Source organism: Heterocephalus glaber, unplaced genomic scaffold (genome assembly GCF_053883595.1).
Source record: "Heterocephalus glaber isolate CG9 unplaced genomic scaffold, H.glaber_assembly_v1.0 deba00000594, whole genome shotgun sequence".
Lineage (NCBI taxonomy): Eukaryota > Metazoa > Chordata > Mammalia > Rodentia > Bathyergidae > Heterocephalus > Heterocephalus glaber.
Window position 1 is genome coordinate 30,530,782 of NW_028258151.1, and position 9,176 is coordinate 30,539,957.

Here is a 9,176-nt window from a genome sequence, read left to right on the forward strand (position 1 = left end):
TATAAACATGGGTATGCACGTACTGTATCACTGAATAAGATGTTTTTTAACTCTTTGCTTTTTAAAATTCCTCATCATGTCTAGCACAGTACTTCATCTGTAGTACATTTTCAATAAATATCTACTGAATAATTAAGGAAATACAAAATCAAATGCAAAAGCAAATACTATTCTATGACAGGTTTCATGTTTACACATCTATCCCATCTTTGTTCAGAATAAAGCTAGCAGCAAATACCTTTACATGAGATAACTTACTTTGTAGTTGAGACTATCTTGTCAGAAAACCTCTAATTCTGTGTACTTGAAACCCCAAGGAAAATTTCCCTTACAGAACCCAAGACCTCTGGAAGTACCAGATAATGATTTTTCCTTCTCTCAAGAATAGATATATTGGTGAACCTTCCAGGCCACCATACCACCACCCAGCCCTCAGCGCTGAGGAGCAGAGCTGCCCCCAGCACAGAGGAAGTGAACCTTCTGAGCCACCATACCACCACCCCCAGTGCCAAGGAGATGAGCCACACAGGCACCCGTAGCACACATCCCTCCATGCTGCATCCTGCCATTGAAATGAGAAGACATGTAAACAAGTCTCAAAACTAGACTTCCAGATCACCTAAAGCAACCCCAAAGGGAAACAAGATGGAACAATCTGATACTCAACCACCTGGTCTCCCTGAACTGGCAACAAAAGAGGATCTGGAAAAAATGAAATCAGAAATACTTTCTCAGATAATAGCAGAGATTGTGCCCATAGTGCAAGACATGATTAATAAATCTAGTGAGGACACAGATCAAAAAAATAGAGGAGCTGAGGAACATGATGGAATCCCAACATAGGAAACAAATGGAACCCATAAAACAAATGCAAACACATATCCAAGAGATTAAAAACTCCATTGAAAGTTTATGCAGCAGAATGAGCCAATATGAGGACAGAATTTCAGATATAGAAGATAAGATTGCAATTAGTGACCAGGAAAAGAAAAATATTTTAAAGTAGTAAGGGACCATGAGAAATCAATCCAGCAGCTGCTAGGTGATGCAAAGAAAAATAACATAAGACTGACTGGAGTCAATGAAGAAACAGGAGAGAGTGCAGATGACATAAAAAACTGTTCGCAGAAGTGATGGCAAAAAACTTCCCAAGCAGGAGAAAAGAACGTGACATACAGGGCCGGGGATTAAGCTCAGTGGTTTTGCCGCCTACTGCACAAGCAAAAGGACCCGAATTCGATCTCCAGTACCAAAAAAAAAAAAAAAAAGAAAGAAAGAATATGACATACAGATAATTGAGGTATATAGGACTCCAACTAGCCATGATCAAAAAAAAAATCTACATATAGGCATATAATAGTTAAGATTCCAGAAACCCAACAGAAGAACAAAATTCTACAAGCAGTTAGAGAAATAAACAAATCACATACAAAGGAAAGCCCATCAGAATCACAGCAGACTTCTCATCACAAAGCCCAAGGCAAGAAGAGCTTGGAATGATGTATTTCAAGCCCTAAAGGAAAACAGCCTCCTATCCAGATTGATGTATGCTGCAAAGCTATCTTTCAAAATTGATGGAGAAATAAGATACTTTCATGACAAAGAGCACCTTAGGAACTTCGTGAATACAAAACCAACACTTCAAAAAATTTCAGACAATATCCTAGGAAAAGACAATGAGGATCACAACCCTGGGAAGCCCAGCAGAATGAATTCATCAGGCAAAACAACAAATTAAATGCAAAGGGGGAGAATCCAACAAAAAGAAAAGGTCATGACAATGATTACTCAATACGTATCAGTTATAACCATCAATATTAATGGTCTGAATTCACCTATCAAAAGAAATAGACTGGCAGAATGGGTCAGGAAGCAAGATCCAACCATATCCTGCATACAAGAAACACACTTAATTCAAAAAGAAACTCATAGACTGAAAGTTAAAGGGTGGAAAACAATACTCCATGCCACAGGAACCCAAAAAAAGCAGGGGAAGCTATCTTCTTTGCAGATCAAGTGGATTTCAAAACAACACTGATGAAGAGAGACAAAGAAGGACACTACAGCCTTGTAAAGGGAACAATCCAAGAGGAACAGAAGACAATCATTAACATACATGCACCAAACACTAGTGTGCTCAACTATATAAAACAAATACTAATAGACATAAAAAATCAAATAAGCACCAATACAATAGTAGTGGGGGAACTCAATACCCCACTGTCACAAATAGATAGATCAAACAGACAAAATTCAAGCGACAAAATACTAGAACTCAATCAAACTCTTGAACAAATGAACTTAACAGATGTTTACAGAGTGTTCCACCCCACAAAATCACAATACACATTCTTTTCAGTTGCACACAGGTCAGTTTCCAAACTAGACCACATGCTCACTCATTGAACATATTAAAGTAAGTGGAAAGGAATTGAAGTTATCACCTGTATATTAGCAAACCATAGTGTGATGAAATTGGAAATCAATAGCAAAAGAAACTGCAAGAATTTCATAAATACATGGAAATTAAACAACACACTTCTGAATAACCAATGGGTCACAGAGGAAATTAAAGAAGAAATCAGACAGTTCCTGCAATTAAATGGCAATGACAATAGAACATATTGTAATCTATGGGACACAATGAAAGCAGTCTTACGAGGGAAATTCATAGCAGTGAATGTTCATATTAGGAAAACAGAGTGAGACCAATTAAACAACCTGATGCTGAACCTCAAGTTTCTAGAAAAATAAGAGCAGGACAAACCCAAAGCTCATACAAGGGAGGAAATTATAACGAGCAGAGCAGAAATCAATGCAATAGAGATTAAGAGAATGATACCAAAAAAATCAATGAAGGCAAGAGTTGGTTCTTTGAAAGAATAAACAAAATTGACAATAGCTTAGACAATCTTATCACAAAAAGGAAAGAAAAGGCCTAAATCCATGCAATTAGGAATGAAAACAATGAAATTACAATGGACCCAGAAGAAATCCAGAGGATCATCAATACCTACTTTGAGAATCTATACGCCAGAAAAGATGGACAGAGTCCTAGATAAGTATGAATTACCAAAGTTGAATGAAGAAGACTAAAAATTCTAAACAACCAAATATCAATCAGTGAAATTGAAAATGTAACTAAAAATTTACCAACTAAGAAAAGGCTGGGTCCTGATGGCTTCAATGCTAAATTCTACAAGACATTCAGAGAGGAATTACTGCCACTACTGTTTAAACTCTTCAATGAAGTTGAAAGGGAAGCAATACTCCCGAATCCATTCCTGGAAGCACTCCTCACCTTGATGCCCAAACCAGAGAAAAACCCAACAAAAAAAGAGAACTATAGGCCAATCTCACTAATGAACATAGATGCAAAAATCCTTAATAAGATACTGGCAAATAGAATGCATAAGATCATCAAGAAGATCATACACCCTGACCAAGTGGGATTCATCCCAGGGATGCAGGGATGGTTCAACATACACAAATCAATTAATGTAATACACTATATCAATACAGCCAACGACAAAAACCATATGATCATCTCAATAGATGCAGAAAAAGCATTTGACAAAATCCTCTACACAAACAACAGACTCACTGAGACAGCAATAGGCCAAACAATTGCTTTCACAATAGCATCCAAAAAACTGAAATACCTAGGAATCAACCTAACAAAAGATATCAAAGACCTCTTCTCTGAAAACTATAGCTCTCTGAAAAGAGAGATTAAAAATGATATCAGAAAATGGAAAGACATCCCTTGCTCCTAAGTAGGAAGAATCAACATTACTTGAAACTACACCTATTATCTCTCACCATGCATTAAACTAAAATCAAAATGGATTAAAGATATAAATATTAAAATAGAAACTCTGAACTGGCTGGAACCGAGGTTAGCTAGAACTCTTGAAGACATTGGTGTAGGAAAAGATTTTATGAACAAAACCTCAGTTGCCCATGAACTACCACAAACAATCAAGAAGTGGAATCTCTTCTTATTAAAAAGCTTCTGCACAGCAAGAGAACCTACCAACAGTGTGAAGAGAAAACCTACAATGTGGGAAAAATTTTTCACCTGCTATTCTTCAGACAAAGGTCTACTGTCTCGAATCTATAAAGAACTTTAAAAAATCCGACCTCCCAAATTTAAAGACCCAATCCAAAAATGGGCATCTGAAATGAATAGGCATTTTTCAGACAAAGAAAAAGAAATAGAAAATAAACTTATGAAATGAAAAACTGTTCGACATCATTGGTCATTAGAAAGATGCAAATGAAAACAACACTGAGATTCCACCTCATCCCAGAAAGAATGGCTGCTATCATGAAATCAACCAATAACAAATGCTGGTGGGGCTGTGGGGAAAGAGGAACCCTGCTTCATTGCTGGTGGGAGTGTAGATTGGTTCAAGCACTGTGGAAATCAGTATGGAGATACCTCAAAGAACTAGGACTGGAAGTCCCATTTGACCCCACTATTCCCCTGCTGGGGATCTTCCCCAAAGAATTAAAAGAATCATACCACAGTGATATATGTGCACCCATGTTCATAGCAGCACAGTTTGTAATAGCTAAAACTTGGAAACAGCCCAAATGCCCATCAACTGGAGACTGGATAAAGAAAATGTGGGAATTTTTATAAAATGCAGTACTACTCAGCCATAAAGAATGAGAAACTAGAGACATTTATAGTCAGATGGATGCACATTGAGGCGATACTCTTAAGTGAAATAAATAGGACACACATGTATAAATACCGAATAGTTTCTCTTGTGTGAGAAACTGAAAGTGTAAATAAGGACTAAAAAGTATAATAGATAATGTGAAATAGGAAGAAAAGGTGCAAAGGGGAAGTGGGAGGGGTAGGGGAAAGAAAAGAAGGGAATGAAATTAACATGAGAAAATGAAAAAATGGGAACAAAGTCTTTGTAAATAGGGAGGGGTGGAGGAGGTGAAGGGAGGGCAGGGAAATAGGGAAAAAAAAGAACCAAGAGAGATTATATAAAGGTGCAAATTTCCAATGATGAATGTCATTATATTGTATACCTAAAATGTACCAAAAATTAATTTAAAAAAGAATAGATATATTGGCTAACTATATTTTTACTCAATACACATATAGTGTCTTAATACTTTCTAAGATGTAAATTCTATATCTGTCACATGTAAAAATAACCCATATGATCTATAATTTTTCTTCCTTAGAAATCCCCTACATTTGGAAGCTATGTGTGCCTAGTTTCTGTGCTTTTTTAAAAGATTAGATGAATTTTTGCTCCATAATGTTTCAAGTAAGGTAGAGAGTATGGCAACTAGAATGCACTGTGGCTCATAGTTTCTGCTCTAGGGGAGGAAATAAATAAAAAGGCTGAAAAACAAAATCCTTCTTCATTCTATTACAGCCCTATAGTCTTTCCATGGGGACAGATCTTTCTTCTCCCTGTAGCTGCCCCAGCCTAAGCCATGGTAATACTGGGCACCCTGGGAAATTGCATCTGAGATGACCAAGACTCTACGTGTCAAGTTCTCTCTGTTGCTCCCCTGAACCCCTGCATCAGCCACTCCCTGTCCCTGAAAAGCAGCTCCTTTCTTTGCCTTTCTCACACATGCTTATTTATCTCACCTTTTGTTTTTTGTCTGTTTGGAACAAAGTGTTCTCTTCCCTGAAAAGGATGGAAGCAGACGCACTTCTCAGGGACTTCAGAGAGACAGAGAGAGACTGGGGAGTTACTCAAAGTTGAAAATTATTCAAGGGCAAGCGCAAAATGCCCTGAGGTATGGAGGAGAAAACTAGAACTGCGATTAATATTTTTGAAGAGAGTTTGAAGCTTTTTTTGAGGGTACCAGCTCAGAATAAAGATGGAACAAGGGAATAAAGGGAAGCAGAAAGTTCTGAAGACTCTGAGTGAATAAAAAAGATACTAAAGATGCCAGACTTGACTATGCAAATGGACAAACTCTTCTTCTGCAGCAGCTTCTCCTCTGCCTGGGGCCCCTCTCTCCCCTTGCCTGTCTTCTGCGAGGCCGTAATGTGGTGGTGTGGATTCAGAATACAAGCTCTTGAGGACAGCCAGGCAACAACTCATACATTTCTGCTCAGTCATGTTCTAGTCATTCGCTGAACTTGTCTACCCCTAATTTCATCACCTAGTAAGAATGACTGCTTACTTACATTAGCACTGGCTAGGCTCATGCTGGGATTTGTGGTTGCTCCCACTGCATGCTCAGACCAGTGGGGGGGGGGGCTTCACTCTCCAGAATCACTTCCCATCCCTGCAGCCAGGAAGCCAAGGTCCTCTATCTCTGCTATAGGAAGAAAGAGTCTTAGCTTTAGCCTGGAAGGGACATGTGTCTCTTTTGCTCCTGCATCATTGGCTGGAACTGGCTTGTGATCTTGCAACCTGTTTCCAGCAAGGGCTCAGAAGTGTAGTCTTTGTGCCTGGTAAAAGTAGACACTCAGATATTGACAAATCTTAGCAACAGGTACCACATAGTTACATAAGGCTACTGTCAGGATTATTCTGGGCAATTCAGTGCATGGCTGGATTATGAAGAATGTGTTCAAAACCAGCAGCTGTTATTACTCAACAGCTCTGCCATCAACACTGACCCTTTGTCTTTAGAATTCCTCAAATCATGTTATTCTCCTAACACTCCTGAGATACCACCTCCAGAGTAGGCACACATTCCCAGAATACTACATCCCAGGATCCATCACTTTGTAGAAGAAATGCTGGACTGGAAAGAAGGAAAAGAGCAATCAGAGAGTCTAGTCTTGGACAACAGTTTGGACCCTTGTAAGCTTTTGCAAGTCACTGAACACACTTGGGTCAGCATAAAAGGGATCACCACTTAATGGGAAGAAATGTCAACTTTAAAAGTAGCCATCTGAATTCCAGTTCCAACTCTACAATTTACTGGCAGCAGAACCTTATGAATATCATGCCATCTTTCTGGAATTCGGTGTCTTCATCTATAAAAGGAGTGGTTTAAACTGGATTAGCTAATACTAGATAGCTTCCTGATATGTATTCATCTACCTTATTTACCACATCTGACATCATGCTGCTTCTGGCTCTTTCTCTAAGTCATAATGTCCATGAAAAGTAAACATTTTGAATCAATTCAGGACATCAAGGAACCCAAGACAGAGAAACTAAAGACCCAACTAAAGACACTCATTCAAGAAAATTTCCAGAACTGCTTCAGAATGCAGCAAGAATGATGGGTAAGTGTGTTCTAAATGAGGGGGAGTATTCTGAGGGGGATTAATGGCAATGTATCTTTTACTGCAGTTATTTTGAAAATTTAAACATTCACCATAGTTTTTGACCATATTGCATATTGTTCAGGAAGGGTCTTCTGTCCACTGAAAATTGGAGTTTCAGTTACCTCCCCAACTCCACATCCTCAGGCCCTAGCTTCTATGTAGTTAACCCCTCTCTGAGCCTTGGATCGCTTAGTCCATGCCACATTAGAGGAGGAACAGTGAAACATAAACTTTTCCAAGTTGCTCCAGAGGGGGAAGGAGGTACACAGGAAGTGTTAGGGGTGCCCTTAACTACTCCCCACACAGACTCCAATTTTGTCTTAGCCCCAATTTAGAAAGTGTCTCTTTCCTCATATACACAAAATATGAACTCTCTCAGGTTGTCAGAGGGCAGCAGTGACTGAGGCCAGGGAGAAAGCTGTCAGATCAGAGTACAGAGTTAAGGAGTTAGAAACACAAACAGAGGGAGGTAAACTATCTTTCCGTGACTTACGCAGAATAATGGACCCCTAATCCCTAGGCTTACATGGAAAGGAAGAATTACAGTCACAAATGGAACTGAGATTGATAATTAGCTCACTTTAAAATAAAGATATTGTTCTAGATGAACCAGATGGGGCCGATACAATCAAGAATGTACACTGAGGGCTGGGGATTTAGCTCAGTGGTTTCACCACCTGCTGCACAAGCGCAAGGACCAGAGTTCAATCCCCAATACCAAAAAAAAAAAAAAGAATGTACACTGAAATGGAAGAAGGAGGCAGAAGAATCCACGTCCACATCAGGGTGCCACCACATAAGGAAGATGTGACAAGACGGCACTGGCTTTAGAAGGAAGGTGGTTAAGATCCAAGCAATGAGCGCAACCCCTAGAAACTAGAAAAGGAAACTGGAGTTTCTCCAAAGGCCTCTTGAAAAAACAGTTCTGGAACCTCCTTGATTTTAGCCCAGTGTGATCCGTTTCACACTTCTGACCTCCACAACTTATTTCTAGAAGATAAAAAGAACATTGTGTGGTTTAAGCCACTAAATTTGTGGTAATTTGCTACAACAGCAATAGGAAATTGACCTATTCTGATGAAGAAATAGTGGCAGGAAGTTAGTAGAGGAAGTAAAAATTTTTCATAGAAATATGTTGATTAAGTTGACTATTGATAGATAAGCAAACCTCCATGCAATAAATAAAACTTTTCTGTGAACTATAAAATGCCCCTAAAATTTGTACCAGTAATTCTGGTGCAGATCATGTAAAGAAAGAAATGATGTAGACACTTTTTTCTGGAGAAGCATCTAATAGTTGAAATTCAGAACTGTATTGAATATCATTTAAGATTTTGTACATATTCTGATGTAATAAAATCTCGTGATTAAAAGCATATGTGCTGAGAGCAGAATATGCCATCAGTGCATTTTGTTGATCTAGGACATAACCACCCAAAGCTTGGGTTTATTTATAAAGAAAGTGCAAGATAATAGTATGTACTTTATGGAGTGAATAAAAGTAAATGGGTTATTTTAACATGAAACATATAGCACAGTATCTGATATAAAATAAAAGCTCAAACATATGTATATATGTATATATGCATAAATTTCATTACGTTGGCACTAAAACACATTATTTTGTTGTTTTTATTAACACCCAGTTAAATTGCTTGCCGGATGTTATAACGTTAGGATTGGGTGACCCCAGTGAAAGAATCACAGTCTATGTTCAGGTACCACATAGTAGGAAAAGCCAGGTAAGCATCAGTGCTGGAATAATTTTCTCTTTAATAAGGAGTATTTCTGCCTGGGTGAGGTACACACTATAGCAGCATCTGGAGCTAGTCTGTGCACCCAGCAGGTGTCTGTAGATACCAATGACTCCCATTTGTACCATAAGAGAAGAGAGTTAAAT